This window comes from Cupressus sempervirens, chromosome 7 (assembly GCF_028749045.1).
Source record: "Cupressus sempervirens isolate cs-2001-9-10 chromosome 7, ASM2874904v1, whole genome shotgun sequence".
NCBI lineage: Eukaryota > Viridiplantae > Streptophyta > Pinopsida > Cupressales > Cupressaceae > Cupressus > Cupressus sempervirens.
The window spans coordinates 438481152-438505646 of NC_143124.1; the positions used below are offsets into that span (position 1 = coordinate 438481152).

Below are 24495 nucleotides of genomic sequence, written 5' to 3' on the forward strand. Positions count from 1 at the left end.
TTATCTGTGTAACGCCCTGCCAAGGGATCCAAAAGAAATAACCAAAAGTTTGACTAAGTTTGATAGCATTTATTTTTATTTTTTTATTTTAAAGAAAGTATAACATACACATCAATTACAAAGTAGCAGAAGCAATAACATACATAACAAGTTGCATTCCTTAAAGATCCCATGACGTTGAATCACATTTAAAATCTAATCTAAAACTAAGTCCCTCATTTAATACATCCATATGAAAGAATAATGAAAAGTCCAATGCCCATAAAATATACACTTGTTCTGAATGCCTCTTGGAAAATTAATTCGGAATGCTCATTCATCCATTGTACATGTCACAGGGTATGAAAGGCTTAAAAGAATATACATAAAGAAGATAAATATACATCATCCTCTTCGAATCCATGATACATGTGCAATAAATAAATGAAACCATTCATCATACATAATAAATCCATACATCAAGAGATATACATCCATCATAAAATGATACACATCCAGCATATAATATATCCATCTATCATAATGATCCATGAACAGAATGAATGTATATGCCAACAGTAATACTCCAGCCACGGTGTCTAGGATGGATCTCAATGGTAAAAGTAAAAAGCACTACCACCCGACCACGTGGAACCTAAATGGTCCACTCCCACCGTGTTGAGGAGATAGTCTCGTGTCCCAAATAAGATAACAAAACATATAACATAAATACTCTCTAAGTCTAGGAAATCCTATAAGTATGCTAACTCAAAGGTTCCTAAAATAGATTGACATCTAAACCTAGAGGCACCACAAAGACACGTAGGTATCTACTATGTAAGCGGGAAAGTGTCATCGCACAAATCATGTTCGGAGTTACCCGAGCAATCCCTTAGGACTCCCGGGTCCCTAGTGATTCCTGTGGCCACTAGTTTCCTCTCACACTGACAAGGCATACTACGGAATGCAAGGTCATAACCAAGCGTTCTCTCTACTCCCATCCTAGTCTGTAATAGCACTCATGGCATGGGCGAGAACATACAATTATCTCTTATTAGGTTCATTTAAGTTAGTATTAAGTGTAAAGTTATCACTTATTAAACAACTTACAATGGGTTACCCCCAGGACCACTTAGGGTCCCCGACCCCCATTGCAAGCCACTTCCCGACACTGCATAAAGATAATACTACCCTAAGCTCATGGAATCACAAATCACATAATCATAGCAAAATCACCTCAATCCTATACAAGTGACTAGAAAGCATCATAAAGGCAATCATAGTAATCACATCAGTTCTCTACGAGCAACTGGAAAGCAATAAGATAAATCAAAGTATTCATCGGCTCTCAACAAGCGACCGACAATAATCCAACAATACTGATCAATGACTCATAATGGTTATTCAGGTATCTCATAGCATACATTTCGCTATTTCACCAAGACACTAAAACATAATAATCAACAGAACAAATATACTCATCATAAACATACTATCGCATACATGGTTGAGCAATAATGATCAAGATCAAGTCAACACGATACCACACTCACAAAATCCCCAAGCCTCTGGTAGACGTCCTATAACTGGTCAACACTCTAGTCAACCCCAAAAATCCCAAACATATAAAGTATAAGGAGAAACAAGTTACAAGCACATGTTTTCAGTTTTAAGTTGAATGTGGAGTTTCAGTTTCCATTTCAGATTTTACTAACAAGTGATGGAATATATTTTCATCATTTTTCCTAATAGTAAAATCTAAATAATAGCTTAAGTATAAAATAAATATTTACCCCAAGATCAATTTCCCAAATTTACTAAGGTAAATATTATTATATTGACTCTAAGCTGATGCTGATAAGATTCTCATTGATTTTCATTAATCTAGACTTAAATTGACTGAACTCCTAATTTAAAATAATTAATTAATATTTCAAATTGCTCACTATATATATATATATATATTAATCTTATTAATAATTATTATTAATACAATTAATAATAATTATTAATAACATTAATAATTAAATTTTTATAGATATATAAAAAAAAAACTATTAACAAATTTTATTGTTTAAAAATGATAAAATAAAACAAGTATTAATCAACCTGTGTTTATAGCCTGCACGGCTTTTAAATAAGGGTTGTTGGCCGCAAGCTAGGTTGCGGCCGCAGCAACAGTACTACGTATTGTTGCTGCTGCCGCAGTCTGTACTGCGGTCAGCGGTAGCAGTGCTGTAGGCACAATGTGGGGATGGGGTGGGGTAAAACCCCCCTTCCCGAAGTTACTTCATCTTTTTTTTTCAATATAATTTTTTTTTATTATATGAAACGAAATTCCAAGCAAAACAACATTTTTGAAAAACGCATTTTTTTTTATAAAAACGTTTCAACAACAGAACTTTGTAAATAAATAATTGGATCATTATCCAATCTATTTTAAAATGAATATATATATATATATATATATATATACTGTGTAAATTTATATATATTCATTTACCGAAAGTTTGGAAATAAATCTGAAAGATATATATAAAAAAAAAAAAACCGGATCCCATTTCTTATTTCCTTATTAATATTTTTAAGAAGAGATTTTCCAATAAGAATTTTACCCTTTCTGATAAGTTTTCACAATTTCCAATCTATTGGGAAGAATTTATATTGATCAATTAAAACAACCCATATACAGAATAATTTTCCAATATCCAAAATTCACAAGCATGATATATATTCTTTACCAGAATTATCCAGACAATAATTTAGCAAACACGAAGAAGACAGGAATTAAAAGAACGTATTTGAATTATGCAAATCTTCACAAGTGTCTACCTGGACACTGATGCCAATCTGCTATGCTCCAGAAATCTGTAGAAAATAATTCCCCTTTCAGAACTTTCTCCTTCTCTGAAATTCTTTCTTCTTCTTCTCCAAAATTTTCAGCCCCCTCAAAAATGAACCCCCAATTGTGATAAAGGAGTTCTCTCCCTAAAATTGGGGCACTAATTGTGCATTCCCCTCAGACAACTCTTTGCTCATACCTTTTTAACTCTTTATTAACTTTCATTTATCTTTTCCATGCACATACAATAATCTATTAAATTAATTTATTTAATCTTTACTTGACCTCTTTTAAATTGATTTATTTAATTTAATCTCATGCACGTATTATGCAATCATAAAACTTTTAATAATTTAATTTTCTTTTCTCACTTCTAAATTTATTTTTGAACAATAATTTTGATAATCATCTATTAATTTTAATAATATTATTATTTAGCATTTATTTAAAAATGCATTCCATATATATATATATATATATATATATAATTAAATTAATTAAATATAATCATGTTCAAATTTAAACTTATAGATTTATTCTCAAATTTAATTCTTTTTATAAGACTCTTTTATATAATTAATTTCTCAATTAATTAAATAAAATATTAACATAACAAATAATTTTTTATTAAATTAAATTATTAATTAAATATTTTTAATTAGACTTAATTAACATAAAATTCACCAAAACTCATAAAGTAAAAATACGAAAATCCATCATAGTTAAACACATACAAAATTCAACTAAGGTTTAAAATCATGAATTAACGTCATCTAACACATTCGAAAGGTACATGACTTAGATACTTTTCCTAATTGTTAATTAGGACGAATGGCTCAAAGGTTTGGGATTTGGACTTAAGAATTTATCTCCCCTTTCTTACCATTGAGATAATGCGATAGGGTACGCTCATCCTGGCAATTCAGAGAAGTCGATACCCGGTACCTAGAACTTGCATAAAATCCACACATGTACATACATAATATATATACTAAACTAAATAGGCAATGGCAGGAAGTGATGCATCATGTAGATCCCGACTAGCAGGTGACTACGACTCCCTTCCTTAACCATATCATAAACATCATACATAAAGAAACAAACATGCACACCATACACATGCAGTATGGGGTAAGTATCCATCAGAAAAGACATAGGGTAATCCATCTAACTACACATCATTAATAATCTAACAGCATTGTAATAATCATCATGCATACATGAAGTATACATCTCATCATATATCAACTGAGTCTGAAACAATATCTAATAATCTCAAGATAATGCTACTGATTATCAAACATAAAACTTGGCCTAAAAGAGTTTGGCAATGATAGCAGAAATGTAACTAGAAAAATGTAGGCTAGGGGCAGGCACTACAATCTGAAGAATTGGAGCTTACAAAGTAGCAATGGGCTCCATCTGTCACGTTCGTTTGCACTCCGTAATTTTCGATGCAACAATATGGAAGGACAAATAACTAATAACTAATATCCATCTTAGGTAAGGGCGGCCTAGGTCATCTCTTTTCCAGAATCGATATCTTCTAAAACTGACATTGGCTTCCAAATATATATCTAATACGCTCCCTGCTCTGAGAGTGCCAGAATATTGGGTTTTGTTTATGTGTGAGATGGAACAAGTGAAGGTACTGAGCACATGGCCCAGTCCCTTTGGCATGCGCGTCGTGATTGCCTTGGAAGAGAAAGGCGTGAAATACGAATACGTTGAAGAGGCGATGTCCTTATCCACAATGACAACCCCATATGTGAATCTCTTGTAATTCTTAATTACATTGATGAGTTTTGGGTTTCAAAGCGATGTCTACCCTCCGAGCCATATGATCGTGCTCTGGCCCGTTTCTGGGCTGATTTCATAGACAAAAAGGTAAGGTATTCTTGTATTCTGATCGTTCTGATAATTGGGATATAATTTTTTTTTAAATGTGTCTTTTTCGTTGTAGTTTTATGACTCGGGATCTCGCATATTGAGGTCGAAAGACGAGGCTCTGGAGGAGGCCAAACGTGACATGCTGGAAAGCGTTCGATTATTGGAAGGTGCATTGAAAGAGATGTCGGCAGGAGGATCGCTGCCTTTCTTCGGTGGAAATGATTTTGGGTTTTTAGATATTGCCTTCATTCCCTACGCTTCTTGGTTCCACGCGAGTGAAACTCTCGGGAATTTTAAGATACCATTTGAAAGTGAGTATCCGCTGCTTAATGCATGGGTTAAGAAATGTATGGAGAGGGACAGCGTCAAGAAAGCACTTCCCTCACCTGAGCGGACTGTGGAATATGTATTGCAAATGCGGAGGAGTCATTTATTAAAGTAATTATATTAATTGTTCAGCTAAGTATGAAACATATGGGTGTTCGTTATATCCGTCCATTTGTTGGACTAGATGAGGGATAGAATAAGATTGCATATGAAAAGTTGAACATTTTAGATTATCAAAATGTAGTTTTGAGTCGTATATATATTTTAATGGCTTATATTTTTTAAGGGAAGTCAATTTAAGAGTGCATTAAAAGGTGTTATTTATAAGGTGAGATGTAGAGCATTAAAAAGTGTGTTCATTTGAATTTTTCTATAGTGTGGAGAACTTATGTTCTGATATAGTATAAGGGATCGGATATGTTTAAATTCTTTGTAGTATAGTTAGGTGCTTCTTACAAGAGGTTCATGATAGTCTCACATTGTTCTCAGGATATGTAGATCTAAAACCACATGGTTAGTATCCTAAAAAATAAAAGGACCTTTCATTTCATTTTTTCTTTCATAATAATTTATAAATAGATTTCATCTATTAGAATGTTGTGAAAGAATTTTTTGACTTCAATGTGCTATTTATAGTTTATAGGTGAAACTTTATTTATGAGTGTCTTTCAACTCTAGTCATTTTGGAAAAGTAAAATATAAGTTATTTATTAGTTTTACTTTAAATTCGTTGAGTAAATATTTTTTTTAAAGTGAAACCTAGCTATATAAATTTATTCTAGTATTGCGAGCTTGAATTTTTTATAAGGTTTGATGTTTCATCCCTAACAAATATCATTCTAATATAAAATGTGTAGTAGTGACGTTCATGAAAGATAGATTTTCATGAAATCTTAGTCATAAAATATTAGTGAGTTGAGTATCATATTAAAATTTTGAATCATAAAATATTTGAATAATGAAATAATACCTTAATCTTACAACATTTTTTTCAAACAAAGATTAAAGTATTTACAATCCTCTAATTATAAAATGAAAGGAGAAAAGTATGTTTACAATTTTCTTAAAAAATAAATTAAAGTCACACATCCTATAAAAATAATTGCAATGGTAATTTTTTTTTTGAACACAAATGTACTACATTAAACTTTAGTAAACATCTAGAAAATAAATTAATAAAAAAAATGCTTGACATCATTAAGAATTTTTTAAAGGTATTATATTAAATTTAATAAGAATATTAAAAAATAAATTTAAATGTAGAATCTATGCATGTCAAAAATATCAAATTAAAAAGACAAGTTTAGTGTACTAAAACTAATTCATAATACAAATTCTAGAAATTTCTTTCTCCTTTATGTAGAACTCTATTTATTGATTTAAATTTCTTTTAATTTCTTTAAATTTAAATAAAAATAAATTTTTATTTTTATGTTATCTCAAACGAAGTTAATTTTTAGAAACTTAGGAAATGATAGGGATTTTAAAGGCTATTTGTCTATAGATTATGTCATGCTTTTTGAGGTAGTCATAGTCTTATCAATAGATTGAAAGGGCATTCGTGAATAAATGTGTACCCTAACGTTTAAAAGCATTGAGTGCTTATGAGACTATAAAATCTAGGATACAAATAAATTTGAGAAACTATTTTTCACTTTTTGCTAGATAAATGACCTCAGCCTTGATACATTAAAAGTACATAGATACATTTGGATAGTTAACTTTTAGTCCCAAGTCACTATTTTCCTTCTTCCTTCTAGGTTGTTCCTCATCCTTCCCTTCTCATTTTGCCTCCAATCAGAATCTGTATAATCTGAGCACTACATCTTGCACTTATGTTAAGGATAAAGCTTTTACAAGTTGAAAAACAAGAATATCAAAAAGAAATAGAAATGGAATGTGAAGTGGTAATAATTTTTTTAAAACAAAAAGAAAATATACATCTAATTCATCAAAAATACATTTAAGAGATTGATGTAGTCATCCCTCATCTGAGAAAAATATATCTTAAGCAACATGATCATCATTTAGTTACATCGAAGGGTGTCAAGTTTTCTTAGTTACATTAAAATACAAATAGTAATAACCTATGTTTCTCTAGTGGCTTGAAATGGGAGGAAGGAGGTTCCTTGATGTTTTGAATGTTCATTGAATTGAAACTAGATGATTCCAAAACCTCCTAAGTCATCTCAAACTCATTTACTTGGCTCCAACACCATCTTCCTCAATGGATTTGTATATCTAATCATATTGTCTTGGGATGCAAGATGATGTAGTGGCTTAAAGCTAAAGAAAGACACTTGAATCTTCCCTGAGATAATGAGATGTAAAATAAGGTTGAGATTCTAAAACTCTACCCATCCCTCAACAAAAGGAGTCTGTATAATAAATTTTTAACTACTTGTGTCTAGCCTTCTTCTATACCTATATTAGCTAATTTGTATTCTCTTTGAGTGCCATCCTAGTATATAGGATTGATTTTAATCTTGTCAAAGGTTTGACATAGTGAGAGGGATCTAGATTAAATTGATTCTAATCTCCAATTGTTGGGGGATTGTTTCCTTCTAACATTTATTATAGCTATAAAATCTTTGTCAATCTCTACATTCTTGCAACCAAGATTTTTACATAGTTTAAGTCTTGCAACTAAAGTCATTAATTCCACCAAATTATTAGTTTCTATTCCTATATATTTTGCTAAATTTTCTATTTCTATTCCTTCTGATTCATGGATACTACATCTATTGCTTTCTCTACTTAGATCTCCTTTTGAAGCTCTGTCAAAGTTGAATTTAAATTATCCATTCTTGGGTGGTCTCCATTGGCACATCTCTCATTTTCTTTTTGAATTTTTTCCCATGTTCCTTTAAAGGGGGGTGAATTTGAGTTACTATTAGTCACTACATGTTAACTTTTTTTTCTTTTTGAAATATGATATGAGAAATTGATTTCAAACCTATGGCTTTTGTAAATCCAAACAAGTTTTGGAAAGTTCATGTGATGTTTAGCAATTAAAACTTAGTCTTCTGATGGATTGATAGTATATTGATTAACCTTATGAATTACATAGGAATTTAAATCATTATCCACTAATATAGAAAAATAATAGGGAGATACAAGATCTAAGATGAATTAGGGAAGCTTTTAAGTTTTTTTATGCATACAAATTGATAGAAGATATATAACCTAATATAATAAGCCAAATTGAAAACTAAATAATACTATTGGACCGTGATTTTAGTTTGAGGTTCTTTTGCAAGGAAGAGGGTTCCTAGCACATCTCATTCATGTGGAGGGTGGCTAAGGTACCCCACTCTCATTGTTGTTAATTGATTCAAATAACAAATATTTTTTCAAGTTCTCAACATTTAAGATCTAAAATTTTGTGAATACCGCTTACACCTTCACAAAAAAAATAAGGAAAAAGACATTGTGTGGAGGGGGGTTAGTCAAAATTTGATTTGGAATTAAACATGAAATGAAATAAATAAAATCCTTTTATCATATAATAGAGGCTATAGATGAAAAATAAAATTTACATTACCTTGGCAATGCAAATTATTATTTCATTATGGTCAAATATGTTGATGCCTTATCTTTTATGTCAAACAAAAAATCAAAAGGAAATCATGAAAGACAAACCTTCTGTAATGCAATGTTGCAGTTTTCGACAATGCTTGATTGACTATGGAAAATTTGGCTTGAAGAGTTGAATGGTTGAATGTAAATTTTGAATGTATATAGATGAATGCTTGTGCTACACTATTTTTGCATGATCTCATAATCCTTTATTAGCCTTAAATAAGGGAGAAAAGCTTGATCCATGTAGAAGAACATGTCTTGAAAACAACTTATATTGCTTTACATATTTCTTTAGAATGATTAGATGTGGAATTGTAGGAGTAATCTTAATGTATTAATCTTAGTTCCTAAAAGATTGGTTTTGCATACCTGATTAAGGAGGGACAAGCTATTTTAAATCTGTCACAACATTTTAAAGTTGAAAAATCAAAGGTGGTCGATAATTATTGAAAAAAAATGCTTAACTAATGAGAGGGACCCTTGATTAAAATCTTGGGAAAACCATCAGGAAAAAGATACTTAAGATAAACTCTTCCAAAGAATAAAATGATTTAAATTGAAAACGAAAGTTAAGAAGTAGGAAAGAAAATTGAAAAGTATAGGAGAGATAGAGTTCGGGTATCAAAAATTAATGTGGGAGGTCATACATGTTAAAATGGGGTCATAATGAGTATCTGATTATAGGTGCTTATATTTTAAGATGGTATAATTCTAAAATATTATTAATCTCATATAGATCTTATAGATAAGACATAAACAAAAGGAAACAAAATAAATAATATAATGAAGTTTCATGTTGAATGACATTTTCTCGAATGAATATTATGATATAGATGTTTCTAAAATACATATTGTCAAAAATATAGCTAGCATAAAATAAAATATATCCAAGAATGAAATTTCTAGAATACTGAGATGTAGTGCCTGCCCCTAGTTCGCATTTCTATTATTTTTGCCGAACTCTTTTAGGCTAATTTTATGTTTAATGATTAGTAGTATTGTTTGATGATTATCAGATATTGTCTTAGATTCAGTTGATTTTTACTCTATATTTCATATATGCATGATGATTATACAATGTTTTCAGATATTGATGGTTTATTATCCATGTGCTCCTTATGGATACTTACCCCATACTGCATGTGTATGGTGTGCGTGTTTGTTTTATTTATGTATGGTGTTTCTGATGTGGTTAAGGAAGGGAGTCGTAGTCACCTGCTAGTCGGGATCTACACAATGCACCACTTCTGTTTAGCTTAGAATATTGTGTTTGTACATGCGTGGATTTTATGCAAGTTGCAGGTACCGGGTATCGACTTCCCTGAATTGCCAAGATGAGCGTACCCTATCGCACTGTCTCAATGGTAAGAGAGGGGAGATAAACTCTTAAGTCCAATTCCTAAACCCTTTAGCCAATTGTCCTAATTGATAATTAGGACAAGTATCTGAGTTAAGTACCCTCTAAATGCATCAAATGATGTAATTTCGAGATTATAACCCTTTTTGTTTTGATTTAGTATGTGTTTTTCTATGTAGGGTTTTCGTATGTTGTTATATGAGTCCTTGATGTGTTTTCTATTAATTAAGTCTAATTAAAAAAGATTAATTAGTGATTTAATTTAATGGAGAATTAATATGATGTCTTTAATATTTAATTAATTGAGAAATTAATTAATTAAAAGAATTAAATTTAGAGGTTAAAGTTCAAAGATAAATTTAGAACAGGATAATATTAATTTAATTTCATAATAATATATTTGGAGTTCATTTTTAAATAAATGCTAAATATTATTGTTATCTAAATTAATTAAATATGTTATCAATTAAGTTTCTAAAATAAATTAAAAGTTGAAAGATATAAAATTATTAAGAATTCTAGATCGCATGATCTAAGCATGAGTTTAAATATGAAAAATAAATTAAAAGATTAAATAATAGAAATTAATAACGTTATTTTAATTTCATAAAGTTCACATGAGATTAAAGTAATAAATTAATTTAAAATAGAAGTCAAGTAGAATATTAAATAAAGTTATTTAATAAATCAACTTAATGTGCATGAAAGTTGAATGCAAAATAAAAGAACAGATAATAAAGGTTAATTTGGAGTTAACTGAATTGTGCAAAGAGTCTTCTCGGGTAAACGCACAATTAGTGCCTCGATTTGAGGAGAATTTGCTTATCACAACTTTGGGGGTTCATTTATGGGACACAGGTATTTTGGACGGGAATTTTTGGGAGACTACTTTGGGAAGCGAATTTAAAAAGGCTAATACCAAGAAAGTTTTCCAGAAGAAGGTTACTGAGAGGAGCGAATTCTCTTACTTTTCTGGAGATTGCATAATAGCATCAGGATCAGGTAGGGTCTTGTGTTCTTGATTATCGATCTATTACGCAATTATCCTTTCCTGCCTTCTTCGTGTCTGGGGTTTGTAAATCTGGAATTCTTTGTGATGAATGTTAAAACATTACGATATTGGAATTTATCAGATGCTTGTCAATAAACTTCTGTATACATAAGATTTAAATGGGAAGGGTTGAATCTAATATCGAAATTCTAAATTAGAAGTTTGAATGGTTGACTATATTTTCTATATCAATTTAAAGAAGGGAACCAATTTTTCAATGCTTTTATTTATATATATATATATATTAAAAGAAATTATATATATATATATATATATATATATATATATATATATATATATATATATATATATATATATATATATATATATATATATATATTCTTAATTAATTGGTTTATTAATAAAAATCTTATTATAAACAAAATGGTATTCTTTTATTTAAAAAAAAAATAATAATAAAAAAAAAAATATATATATATATATATATATATATATAAAACAAAAAATATATATATATTAAGTGGGGGGGAGGGATTTACCCCATACCCACCCCCACTGCCGACAGGCTGATAGTACCTGCGTCGTAGGTATAGAGTACCTGTCACCGTAGGCCCTGCGACCTCAGGCCTACGACAGATCGTAGGGTCTTTAATTAAGCCGATGGGCTTTAAAACGTGTTTAAAAGGTTTTGTTAATTCATTTTTTTTATATATAATTTTTATTATTTATTAAAACAAATTTTATTTATTATTTAAAATTTTTAATTAATAAATTTTTATATATATATATTTTAATTAATAAATATTTTTAATCTTTATTAATATTTAATAATTAAATATTTATACATTTAACATAGTTGTTAAATATTAATTTATTAATAATTTTGAATAAATATTAATAAATTAACAATTAATAAATAGATTAAAATAAGTAATTAGAACAAGTAATTATTGATTAATTTAATTAAAATTAGTTTAATTAAGGTTAATTAATAATGAATATTATCTGATTAAATGGTAAATTTGGAATATTGACTTAATGGAAGTTATTATAGAAATGGGTTAATCTTAAGGGGTAGTTATGAAAACCTAGTTACTTGAATTCGACATTAATCTGAAACATAAACCTTACCTTAACTCAATAATATACTTTCAAATCCAATCTCTGAGACTTTGATGTTTTCTTTGTGCTTTGAGTGTTATGGGGTTGGTTTAGCGTTGACCAGTTTAGGTTGTTACCAGAGGCTCGGGGTTGTGAATGTGATGTCATGATGATTTGGTCTCGATCTTTCTTAATCCGACCATGGTAATGTGATGAAGTGCTCTATGACATGATTGTGTTTACACTTTGTTATTGCTTTCCAGTTTCCTTGTGTGAAGCTGAGATGTACGTATTTGAGATACTTGACTTAACCATTTTCGAGTATCGATCAGTTATATTTGATAACCATTTTTGAGTCTCGATCAGTTATACTTGGATTGCTTTTCGGTCGCTTGAAAGGACTGAAGTGTTTGTTATGTTCTTGATGATGTCATGTGTTGACTTGACCATTTTGGAGTCTTCGATCAGTATTGTAATTTACTATTGGGATACTTTCTAGTTGCTCATTGGAGAACCATTGGATTTTGTAACTTATCATTGATGCCTTCAGTTGCTGATAGAGAACTGTCGTGATCATATGATTACTAATTGATATTATCTGTTGCTCATGAAGAACTGATGTAATTTTGTGGCTTATCTTTTATGATGTTTTTCAGTTGCTTGTATAGGACTGAGGTGGTTTTATTATGATCCTTGATTTGTGATTTCATGAGCCTAGGGTAGGTTATCTATGTGTAGAGTTGGGAAGTGGCTTGCAATGGGGATCGGGGCCCTAAGAGGCTGCCTGGAGTAACCCATTGTAAGTTGTTTTAATAAGTGAAAACATTTACACTAAATGAGGGAAAATGAACCTAACAAGATAATTGTATGTTCTCTCCCATGCCTTGAGTGCTAGTACAGACTAGGATGGGGTAGAGAGAACGCTTGGTTACGACCTTGCACTCCATAGTATGCCTCGTCAGTACGAGAGGATAGTAGTGGCCGCAGGGATCAGTAGGGACCCGGGATTCCTAAGGGATTGCTCAGGTAACTTCTACGTGACTTTTGCGATGTCACTTTCCCGCTTGCATATTAGGTTTCCTACGTGTCTTGTGGTACCTCTGGGTTTAGATGTCGATCATTTTAGGAACCCTTGAGTTAGCATACTTATAGGATTTCCTGGAATTAGAGAGTATTTATGATTATAGGTTTTGTTATCCTATTTGGGACTTGAGACTATCTCCTCAGTGTGATGGGAGTGGACCATTTAGGTTCCACGTGGTCGGGTGGTAGTGCTTTTTACTCTTACCATTGAGATCCGTTCCGTGGTCACCGTGGCTGGAGTTTTCGTGATTGGCATTTACCTTCACTATGTTCTTGGATTATTATGATGGATGGTTAGATTTTATGATAGATTTTTTATCATTATGGATGTATGGATGTATCATGTATGGGGAATAGTTTCATATATTTTTACTGTACTTTGTATCATGGATTTGAGGATGTTGTATCTTTATCTTTACATATGTATATTCTTTTAAACCTTTCATACCCTGTGACTTGTACAGTGGATGATTGAGCATTCCGAATTAATTTGCCGAGAGGCATTCGGAACAAATGTATATTATGGACATGGGACTTTCTGATTATTCTTTCATATGTATGTGATAGTTGTTAAACTTAGAATTAATTAAATTTAAACGTGACTCAACGTCTTGGGATCTTTAAGAAATGTAACTTACAATGTATGTTGTCGATGATTACATGTTATTGCTTCCGCTACTATGTGTTTGATGTGTATGTTATACCTTCTTACTTTAAAAAAAAAAAATGTTTAGCAAACTTAGTGAAACTTTAGGTTAATTCTTTTGGATCCCTTGGCGGGGCGTTACATGAGAAGGGAGATGCACGACAATGATTTAACAAGAATAATAGTGCACGATGCATGATAATACTAGGACTAAGTAAAAAATTAATGGTTATAATGAAAAGTATTTAAAAAGGAAGGGGTAAGATTCACTTGTCAAGAAAAGTTAAATATGAGCAATTATTGGAAAAGTAAGTGACAAGTGGATTCACGACCCATTTAATTCCTAACATCTTTTTCTATTAAATATAAGAGGATAAAAAAACAATAGAACTAGAGATTTTACAGAGTATCAACAAGGAGGTCTTGCCTCCATCCGACAATAGAGAATCAAATGTAAAATGACATCAAAACATGAGGAACAACCAACTAATGAAAAACATAAAAATGAACATCCATCCAGGCAGTCCAGCCGAGCAGACCCTCCATCCAAACAATGTTTTTGCACTCTTGAATTTGAATTAATATGAGCAGCTCTTCTTTTCTGGCATTAACATCCCTGATCTCCTTGTTCAGTCTTTTACACGCCTGATCAAAAGCATGCAGGTCATCCAACATTCTTCTCCATTGATATCCATGTTTCAGCTCATAGTAAAGGAAGGTAACATGACCATCTTCGAGGAATCTCTTCAACATTTGATAAAAGAAATATAATCATAATTAATTATAATTATTTTAACCATATATTACAAAAATAAATAATTAAATAATAAATATATTATTATTTAATTACATAGAAAAAGATTTTTTTTAAAAATTAAATATTATAAATATTATTAAACCTTCTCGACATGAGAAACCTGCTAGACACGAGAAAAATTGAAACGTATTGATTTTATATTATATAAAAATAAATGTGTAATCAAATTCTCAATAAAAATATCACTAAATAAAAGTATTTTCAACAGCCACCAAATTTGACTCTCGGAATCTACAGACGGAAGGGCGTACGCCACCACAGCGATTAAAGCTACCCTGGAATAGTTCTTAAAGTTGCCCCACATGAATTTGACCGATTAAAGCTACTAGCTAAACCACAGGATAATATTATTATTCAGTAGTTCCCGAATTTGACCGACTTTTCTCTAAGTTTAGTTAAATATGCAGCGAAATTTCGCCAGTGCTTATATTAGGTGAAGTCCTTCGTGAGCACGACGACCAGAGCTTGTCGGAACGCAGGAATAAAATATGCAGCGAAGACTATTATTGGTCAATGTGGCATTTCGATAAGATCGAGTACAAAATAAATATAGGTATTTGAACTTTCTTTAATGCCTGTGATTATCTGCTGCTGTGTGAAATTTAGGTTTTTTTGGGGTTTGAAGTTTTGGTTTTGAGTGTGGTTGAGATGGAGCATGTGAAGTTGCTCAGCGCATCGATCAGTGCCTTTAGTATGCGCGTCTTAATTGGTCTGGAAGAGAAAGGCGTTAACTATGAATACCAAGAAGAGAACCTCCTCGCAAAGAAGAGCGATCTCCTTCTGCAAATGAATCCAATCCACAAGAAAGTACCTGTCCTCATTCACAATGGCAACCCCATATGCGAGTCTCTTATAATTCTTGAATACATTGACGAGACCTTTGATTCCAAGCCGCTTTTACCATCTAAACCTTACGATCGTGCAATTGCTCGCTTCTGGGCTGACTTCGCAGATAAGAAGGTAATGACTATAATCATTTGTTAATAATTAGATCATTTATGTATCTTTAATGAGTCGTTGATGTATGAGATGAGTTGTTTAGAATTATATTGTCTTAATCATGTCATGGGACTTTTGTCTAACAGAATTTTATGGGTTTATAGTTTTTTGATTCGGGAGTTCGTATAGTGGGATCGAAAGACGAGGTTCAGGAGGCGGCCAAGCGTGATATGCTAGAAAGCCTTCAGTTTTTGGAAGGGGCATTGAAACAGATGTCGCAAGAGGGTCCTTCCCTTTCTTCGGTGGAAAGAATTTTGGGTTCCTTGATATTGCACTGATTTCCTATGCTTCTTGGTTTCATGCTTACGAAACGATTGGGAAATTCAAGATACCATTTGAGAGTGAGTATCCATTGCTTGATGCCTGGGTTAAGAGATGTATGCAGAGGGATAGTGTCAAGAAAGCCCTTTCGCCGCCTGATCTAGTTCTAGAGTTCGCATTAGAAGTTAGGAAGATTACTTTGAAAGATTAAATTTTTAAGTATGCAACGTGTGGGTATTCATTCCATGAGTTTATCATCTATAGTAGATCAAAAGTAGTTGTTGGTGAAGTATTTTAGATACAAGAGTTTATTTTGTTACCATTTATGCAAAGTAAGTTTGTCACGCTGAGAGTGAATGCCAAAGTTGTATCATTGAATTCATCATGCAAGGATCTCTATGTGTGAATCCTAAATCTATGCTATAGAGTGTGAGATTGATTTCTTTATTTAATGATAATTTTATTGTACTTCATGTGTTTATATATTAAAATTAAATCTATAGGAGTTGGGTGTTTATATATTTAATTTTATGGGTTTCTTTGTCAACCATATTCAATAAATTCTCCTCTACACTATATTATGTTTGTTTTACAATTCTAAGGATGATGTTATTTGAATTAATTGTTATTCAAGTAGTGAATGAATTAGTTGTTTTAATTTTGGGTGAAAAAAATATTTTAATTTATTTGAGCATTTCTACCAAAGTTCTATTATATTATTTTCTGTATCAATTTCATTTAATTATATGTGAAGCATTGAGATGCTACATATCTCAATACTGCTTCAGTTCAATCATGATTAACTATAAAGCTTCCTTCAAGATTAAACTAACCTCTCTTGCAATTTCATTTGCAAAACTTTTGACAAGTATTTTGCCTTATGAGCCATTCACTAAGAAGAAACTTATGCTCATTAACTCATAAGTAATATATATTTTCCATTGCATACCAAATTGTTATTTAGCCAAAAGGATTGAACTTTATAATTTCAAACACATTGATCCATGTTTCATGAATTTAGTTGTTCACGAGAACCAAACTCTTATAAGAATGAATGGAACACTTGGCAATCATTTCATTTATGTGATGCTAATAAAGATGTGGCACCAAGGCTTTCTAGAAGGACACTCGTCCCAATATTACTCCAGCTCAGGCACACTTAACAACATAGTTTCATCTGAAGTAAGAGCCAAATCTCTTGTAAACCCATTTGTAAAACCTTCATCAAGTGTAGTTTGTCATGAACCATTCAATAGAATTCCCCTTAAGTTCACCAATTGAATAAGTAGGAGATGTTTCAAGTTAAGTGACAATATAAATGTATCGATGTTTAAATGGTCATATTCAAAAAAAACTTTTTATGAATTAACATTCTTAAAGTATTTTAAGGATGGTTAAAAAAATAATAAAAAATTAATACAATACTATTACTTTTCATTTAGAAACAAGATAGTTGAATTTTTAGAACATGACATAGTAGTTAAATAGTAAAAATATAATATCAAAAGAAACATATTATTTGTTATTTTAAAAGTACATCCAATTTAAACTTTATGAAGAAGAAAATCATATATATTTTCACACACACACACACACACACACACAACCACACACACACACACACACATGTATATATATATATATATATATATATATATATATATATATATATATATATATATATATATATATATATATATATATATATATATATATATATATATATATATATATATATATATATATATATCATTGATAACCTATTTTATTTCATTCTTGATAATGATAAAATAATACATTCCCAAGAAAATATCTTCAATGCATAAAATAGATTGTCATTACAAAAGGAAAAGATGAGTAAGTATTGAACATGGTATTTTTTTTGGAAAAGAAAATTTAGGATGTGTTATTATTGTCTATAATTAAAAAACTAAAATGATCAAATCAACAATAAAAATGATATCAAATGTGTATTCTCATACTTCCCCTATTATTGTTGGTTATTTATCTCAAGTGGGATCAAAGTTGCTTGACCCTAAGAACTTGCTCCCTGGTATTACTATTTATATATTTGAGAATTTGTAATGTGAGGATTCTATTGATACCAAGATTTTGATTGACTAGAATGATTATATCACTATAATATTTATGTGTTATTGCAACTCTAAGATCACTTCACTAGATAGGGAAATTAACACTAGAAAAGTGGAATTTAGTCGAAAAGAAATTAATTTAGATGATGACTTATCTTACAAGGTTGAAAAGAATAAAGGAAATAGTTCCTATCATGTGTGTCTACTACAGTTAGGGCTATGATAGATTGTGGGTTTATTGAGAGCTTTGGTCGGAAATCATCAAAATGACATATGGAATAAGAATATCTTTGAATATAGAATAGGCATTCACATGATTATCTATAAGATCTACTTGATTAGTAACCCTACTAAAAATTGAAGGTGGACTCTTCATACATAAAAAGGTCTAAATAGATAGCATAAGAAAGATATTTTGTTTAACTTTGTTCGAAAAACCTCTAGTAGAATCACTAATTTCTATAAAAAAAATTATAATATAGGTATTTCAATTTAAAAATATGCTAACCATATTGTCACTTGATTTAGACACAAATATATGAGTTCTAAAGGAATTAATTTAATATACATGTATCCAATTAAAAGAATTCTATCAAAGAATTATTGAAAATTTTGATTACTTTTTAATCCAAGTATCTTGTTTATAATTGATTTGGTTTAAGAAATTTAATTCTTTTCTAATAGGTGAAGAGAAACTTGAAGGATCTCAATTCAAATTGATATAAAAGTGAACTTAAATAATTTTATCAATAGTCATGATCTTCAAGAGATATTTTACAAGAGCACCCTTCAATTCAAAAAATAGACTTGCTGGAAATCATCGTATTCAAGTAAGCTTGGATTGAGCCCTCATTTAAAATGATCAGCTTTATTGTTAATTATATCTTCTAATGGATCATGTAAAAATTGATTTGAATTATTATTCTATTAGTTCAATTATTTAACCCATCTTTAGAAAAAAAAATTCTCTCTAAGATTTGAAAATATGTTTCAATTTATGATCCTCAAATAAATGATAAGATTAAGGAATGGTGAAGTATAAACATAAGGGGCACTACTAGGTTTTAGGTAGCTAAGAAGTTGAGGGAGATTGACAATAGTATAAGAAGAAATAATATAGATATTTTTAGAAATATCTTCTCCTTAATAACTTCCATTCATGAAGAGGTGCAAGAAATTTAGTATAGTATTAAAAATGAAGGATATATTTTTAATTTTCTAGAAAAGAAAAGTGAGATTCTTTCTTATTATAATGATGCCATTTATAATAAGGAGAAAATTTTGAGACAAATATCTAGTGTCTCTGAATCTTAAGGGTTGAAATAAGAGATATTTTAATTTGACAAAAAAAAGTCTCAAAATCTATGTAAATATATGTCTTATATTATTAATAATGGGATCAAAAAATATCACTAAGATGATATTAGAGTCAAGAAAATTTGATTCTTCTTGGATCCTATATTGGATGAGGACATGTTAATGTGAATAAACTACAACAACTTATTATTTCTATTGCTAATATTTTTAGTAAAGATAATAATATAAAATTGGTTGACATTCCTTTATGTGATGAGATTAAAAGGGTGGTGTTTTCTTTTGAGGGAAACATGGCACCAGGGCCTAATTTTTTTGTAATGGTCTACTTTAGACTTCTCTGGATACCCTTACTTAGGAGTTTTTGGGATTAAGAAACCTATTAAAAGAATGCAATTCCATATTTATTTTGTTTATCTCCATATTATTAAGAGCTACTTCATTTGATTCCTTTATGCCCATTAGTCTATCAAATTCCATTTATAATATCTTCTCCATGTTTCTCACTTCTAGACTACTTTCCATTCTTTTGGAGATCCTTTTATGACAAAAAAAATTTCCTTAAAATTTCTACGAGTTGAGGATTTATTTTTTTATTATTCTTGATATTTCTAAACTAGTCTATGATATCTATACTAGGACTTCTTAGCAGAGTGTTGACAACCTTTGGTTTTAAGAAAACTTCTTAGATTTGGCTTGTTATCTTATCTCCTTGGATAGATCCTTAGCTATTCTTAATGACTCTACCATATATTTCTATAATTTTTCACGTGGTCTTGATTAGGACGATCCTTTGTCTCCTACTATTTTCACCATCATGATTCAAACTCTTGAAAACTATTTGAAAAGAGTAGTGATGTCTATAAATTTAAAAATCTTTAAACCATGCTCTAAAATTTGATACTCCCACAAGAAATTCCTCAATGAAACTATTATTTCTATTATCTCTTTAATTAGGGATACCACATCTCTCAAAAAATGTTTATACATATAAGAGGAAGTCTCAAGTCAAGGAACCAACAAAGATAAATAAATAAAAATTGTCAACACCTATGAGATGAGGAAAAACAATATTCTTTATATTCTAGGTTATGTGGTTAGTTCTTTACCCATGATGCAGTTTTGGATTGTCATTCTATTCTAAATCTCAAGGGCCTTTTTATTTGTCTCTAGTTTATAAGATTGATAAGAAGATGGATAGTTTGAAAGGAATTCTATTAAGTTCACCTATAAATATTTAATTGTAGTGTTTTCTATTGAAATATTTTTAGTTTATTTAGTTAGATAATTCAAAATCAATTTTAAACTTGTTGAAGTTATTGATTAGTGGTAACCTAGTTTCAAGAGATCAAGCTAAAAAATGTCCATCTTGTCAAAAGATATTTTAAAAAAAAAAATCTAGGCAAGACACAAACTCTAACCAAAAGTGAATATTAGGGACTAAGAACCTATAAAATCATTTAAGAATTTGTCCAAAGAATTATTTTTCCCAATAATATCTTTGTTAATGTATCTGACCTTTCTCACAACACTATTTAGAGGATTATAAATATTGTTCTTTCTGTTAATGCATAGAGCTAGACCCAAGGTGTTATTTTGAATTGCATGATCTTTCATCTCCTTGGAGCATCTATCCATCACCTTATTTTTCTTATTAACTAAGAATTTTTTATAATAATGTAAAATATCTCTAGAATTTGAAGAAGGGAAATTACTTCATTTGGTGAATCACTTCATCTTTAATTACTAGCATACATAAAAAATTCACATCAAAGGATAAGTACAAGTATGTATCCACTTAAATAATATAGAATTATATAAGATACCACTTAGTAATAATCAAAATGCATAATCACCATTGTACAAGTCATAGGGTATGAAAAACTCAAATAACATACATCATAAATAAAATATATCATCTCATAAGATCTCAGAAAATCAAATATAGAACAACAAATTATAACCATCCAACAAAAATAGAAGATCAGAAAGAAGGAACAATTTCATAGGTACATCCACCAATGATATCCAACAATTTAATATCAATTTTATAAGAAAGATACACTACCACCCAACCTCATCGAACCTAAATAGCCCACTCCCACCATGATGAGGAGATAGTCTCATGTTCCCAATGGATAACAAACCACAATTCATAACCAACATCTAGGTCAAGGAAATTGATGTAGGACATGCAATGATATGGAGGGATCACCTCTAGAAGGAATCAACTAAAAAACAAAAGGAAAAGCTCAAAACATGGAGCAAGATGGAGAAAAAGATATGGGAAAAGTTCTTACCCTTGGATTACTCGCAAACCATCATTCATAAGTCCCAAAATTTGAAGAAAAAATTGTCTCCTATACAAGAGTACACAAATGAGTTCTATAATTTATCCATGAGAATAGAGCATAAAGAAAATGATCAGAAAATCGCTGCTAGATACATAAATGGCCTAAAATTTTCCATCCAATATGAATTGAGCATGCATTGTGTCAATTGTATGGAGGAAGCCTACCAATTGGCTCTAAAGACTAAAGAAAAGATGAATAGGAAATATATTTAGAGGAATAAAGGTGGTTGAATGGGTAGCTCAACCCCATTTCAAGGAGGTTATAATAATGGTCGGGGATAGTCTTTTTAAGGATTTGTAAAAAATATAGACACTAGGCAAGATCCTCCAAATCAAGAAAGAGGAAGTGGGTTTCAAAGAGGTGGAGGCTATGAAATGGAAGAGGTTGGGAAAACTAGAGAAGGCCTCTCACTTGTTTTAGGTGTGGATATGAAGGGCACAGGGCCTTCAAGTGTTCCAATTATAAGATGCAAGATAGAAATCAAGGAGGGTCAACCAGAGTGAATCTAGTCCAAGATGACAATGACAGATCTGAACAAGAAGTGTCTCTAGATATCAGAGAAAGTATTATGATGAGGAAGATAATGATTATTCCAACCAAGGAGGATGTAGAGAGAAATACATTGGTGACTCATGGCTCAGAACCAACATATTTCAAACAAGGTGTACTTTAGGAGGAAAGGTATGTCAAGTTATTATTGACGGAGGTAGTTGTGAGAATATGGTTTCTAATGAAATAGTGGAGAAACTAAATCTCCAATATGAAAAGCACCCTCATCCTTATCAAATTACATGGTTTAAAAAGGGAAGTGAAGTCACAGTAGATAAGAGGTGCCTTGTTAAATTTTTCATAGGCAAGGTCTACAAGGATGAGCTATGGTGTGATGTAATTCTAATGGATGCATGCAATATCCTCTTGGGTCATCCTTGGCCATATGATGGTAAAGTTATTCATATGTAGAAAAGAATACTTACACCTTTTGAAGGATGGATCTAAGGTAATCTTGTTACCTCTCAGGGGTGATAGAAAAACTAAAAGTATGCTATTTGAAAAAGAACTTGTCAAGGAGATGAAAGTAATAGGGTGTTGTTATGCATTGGTGGTACAAAAGGGGAAAGAGGAAGACTTGACTATACTAGCAAAAGAAACTATGGTGTTGGAAGAATATTTAGATGTTATTCAAGATGAGCAACTAGATGGATTTCCACAAAAATAAGATATGCAACATCATATTGATCTTATTCAAGGAGCCAAGTCTTCCCAATCAAGCAACATATAGAATGAGTCCAACACATCATGTAGAACTAGACAAACAAATGACAAAGCTCATACAAAATGGTTTAGTATAGGAAAGCATGAGCCCCTGTTTTGTCCTAGCATTATTAACCCCAAAGAAATATGGAACGTGGAGGATGTGTAGATACAACTGATCCATCAATAGGATAACTATCAGGTATCATTTTCTTATCCCACATTTCGATTACATGATGGATGTTCTTGCTGGAGCAACGTATTTCTCTAAGATTGATCTATGAAGTAGGTATGACCATATCAACATCTGAGAGGGGGATGAGTGGAAAACTACTTTCAAAACTAGGGATGGTTTATATGAATGGAAGTTTATGCCTTTTGGTTTATCCAACACACCTAGTACTTTTATGAGACTTATGAACATTGTGTTGCATTCCTACATTGGTAAGTTTGTAGTAGTTTATTTTGACGATATACTAATTTTTAGTAAGGGAAGGGAATAAAATCTGCAACACCTACGGATCATATTGTGGGTATTGAGAAGGGAGGAACTCTATGCTAATTTGAAGAAGTGTAGGTTCATGCAAGCAAGTTTGGTTTTTCTATGGTTTTTCATTTCTACAGATGATGTCAAGATGGATCTAGAGAAAGTTCGGGCCATTCATGAATGGTGCAGTCCATGTACACTACCATCACAGTGAGAATTTTTCATGTCTTGGATACTTTCTATAGAAAGTTCATTCATAATTTCAGCAACATTGAAGCACCTATGATAGACTGCACTAAGAATCAAGAGTTTTCATGGACTAAAGAGGCTAAAGAGAGTTTCCAATACTTAAAGAAGAAGGTCACTAATGCTCCAATACTAGCCCTACCAGATTTTGATAAAGTTTTTGAACTGGACTATGGTGCTCACATGTGGGAATTGGTGCTACATTCAATCAAGAAGGTAGACCCATTTCTTTTTCAATGAATTGAATGATGTGTGAAAGAAATATCCTACATATAATATAGAATTTCATGTAATTGTTCAAGCTTTGAGACACTAGAAGAATTCTCTAGTAGCCAAAGAATTTGTGTTGTTTACAAACCATATTGCTCTAAAATACTTGAACACACAAAAGAAATAAACACTACATATGCAAAATGGGTCTCTTTCCTATAGGGGTTTACTTTTGTTCTAAAGCATAAATCAAGGAAATAGAATTAAGCGACAGATGTCTTAAGCAGGAAAGTTTTTATTCTAATAATCATGGAAACAAAAGTGGTTGGCTTTGATGCAATCAAAGACTTGTATGAATCTGATAATGACTTGTGGGAAGTTGTTGATCAGTTGAAGAATCTAGTACCTAGAGATATAGACACTATTCAAGGTGAGTATCTTATGCAAGATGGTTATTTATTCAAGGGGAAGCAATTGTGTATTCATGTAGGCTCAATGTGGGAAAATATAATTATTAGAAAATTTCATAGAATTGGTATGGTTGGGCATTTTAGGAAGGAGAAAATAATAGCTTTGGTAGTAAATAAGTACTGCTAGCCAAAGATGAAGCGAGATATCACCAGGTTTGTGGAAAGGTGTTGAAT

At 30.9% G+C, this 24495-nt stretch overlaps 2 pseudogenes across 1 annotated transcript; both read left to right on the forward strand.

Moving 5' to 3' along the window:
• The first annotated feature begins 4445 nt into the window (after positions 1–4445).
• On the forward strand, positions 4446–5153 carry LOC149547468 (putative glutathione S-transferase; annotated as a pseudogene).
• A 9994-nt stretch (positions 5154–15147) lies between these two features.
• On the forward strand, positions 15148–16343 carry LOC149547469 (putative glutathione S-transferase; annotated as a pseudogene). Its single transcript, XR_016354405.1, has 2 exons — positions 15148–15596; positions 15740–16343. The product of XR_016354405.1 is annotated as a putative glutathione S-transferase (transcript).
• Positions 16344–24495: the final 8152 nt, after the last annotated feature.